The sequence below is a fragment of the Triticum dicoccoides genome, chromosome 6A, assembly GCF_002162155.2.
Source record: "Triticum dicoccoides isolate Atlit2015 ecotype Zavitan chromosome 6A, WEW_v2.0, whole genome shotgun sequence".
NCBI classification, from domain to species: domain Eukaryota; kingdom Viridiplantae; phylum Streptophyta; class Magnoliopsida; order Poales; family Poaceae; genus Triticum; species Triticum dicoccoides.
Genome location: NC_041390.1, coordinates 603,019,953 through 603,021,815, shown reverse-complemented (window position 1 = coordinate 603,021,815; position 1,863 = coordinate 603,019,953).

Here is a 1,863-nt window from a genome sequence, read left to right as displayed (position 1 = left end):
ACGGTAGTAGACGTTTTGCGGTAACGATGCGGCGTGAATATTATTAAATACTCGGAGCGCGATAAAATCATGAGTTTTTTGCATGACGTGGGCACATGTGCTATAGGAACGATGGTATTTTTTCATAATTTTTGGTGATGGAGAAGTATCCGAAAAATTCCCTCTACGTGGATTGCCCTTCGCGCATCTACGGCTGTGGCCGGCAGCCTTCGGGGGCTAGCATGCCACCAAATCTTGCATAGGCGGCCTCTAACAAGTTTGGAAGTGTTGTGGCGGTTGCAAACGCCCGACACACGTGTCCGGGGTGTGCCCCCTCACGGATGGCGCCGCCGCCGGCACCTGGAGGGGGGAAACGGACGCGTCGGGTCTACACGGAGGGGATCTTGCTATGGGTCTGGCCCGGTTGTTGCTCCAAAGTGTTCCTATGGGCTGACCTAACACAACCAGGTGGGGTGGTCCGCTGGTTAAAGCCCGTTCGTGCAAAGTCAAAGGGCTAGATCCCATGGTCAAATGCTATAGGGTTAGGCGGGACGGGGGCCCGGGGGGCGGGGTAGCAATGCCACCGGAGCGTCGCACCGGGCCCTCATACATGCGGGATGGTGTGGTGGCATGTCCGAAGAGGCGGCACGCGTCTCCGGGGCGTGCCTCCCCTCACGGACGGCGATAACACGGTAGTAGACGTTCTGCGGTAACGATGCGGCGTGAATATTATTAAATACTCGGAGCATGATAAAATCATGAGTTTTTTGCACGACGTGGGCACATGTGCTATAGGAACGATGGTATTTTTTCATAATTTTTGGTGATGGAGAAGTATCCGAAAAATTCCCTCTACGCGGATTGCCCTTCGCGCATCTACGGCTGTGGCCGGCGGCCTTCGGGGGCTAGCATGCCGCAAAATCTTGCATAGGCGGCCTCTAACAAGTTTGGAAGTGTTGTGGCGGTTGCAAACGCCCGGCACGCGTGTCCGGGGTGTGCCCCCTCACGGCCGGCACCGCCGCCGGCACCTGGAGGGGGGAAACGGACGCGTCGGGTCTACACGGAGGGGATCTTGTTGTGGGTCTGGCCCGGTTGTTGCTCCAAAGTCTTCCTATGGGCTGACCTAACACAACCAGGTGCGGAGGTCCGCTGGTTAAAGGTCGTCTGTGCAAAGTCAAAGGGCTAGATCCCGTGGTCAAACGCTACAGGGTTAGACGGGACGGGGGCCCTAGGGGGGGGGGGTAGCAATGCCACCGGAGCGTCGCACCGGGCCCTCATACATGCGGCGTGGTGTGGTGGCATGTCCGAAGAGGCGGCACACGTCTCCGGGGCGTGCCCCCCCCTCACGGACGGCGATGACACGGTAGTAGACGTTCTGCGGTAACGATGCGGCATGAATATTATTAAATACTCGGAGCGCAATAAAATCATGAGTTTTTTGCACGATGTGGGCACATGTGCTATAGGAACGATGGTATTTTCATAATTTTTGGTGATGGAGAAGTATCCGAAAAATTCCCTCTACGCGGATTGCCCTCCGCGCGTCTACGGCTGTGGCCGGCGGCCTCCCGGGGCTAGCATGCCGTCAAATCTTGCGCAGGCGGCCTCTCACAAGTTTGGAAGTGTTGTGGCGGTTGCAAACGCCCGACACGCGTGTCCGGGGTGTGCCCCCCCTCACGGACGGCGCCACCGCCGACACCTGGAGGGGGGAAACGGACGCGTCGGGTCTACACGAAGGGGATCTTGCTGTGGGTCTGGCCCGGTTGTTGCTTCAAAGTGTTCCTATGGGCTGACCTAACACAATCGGGTGGGGAGGTCCGCCGGTCAAAACCCGTCCGTGCAAAGTCAAAGGGCTAGATCCCGTGGTCAAACGCTACAGGGTTA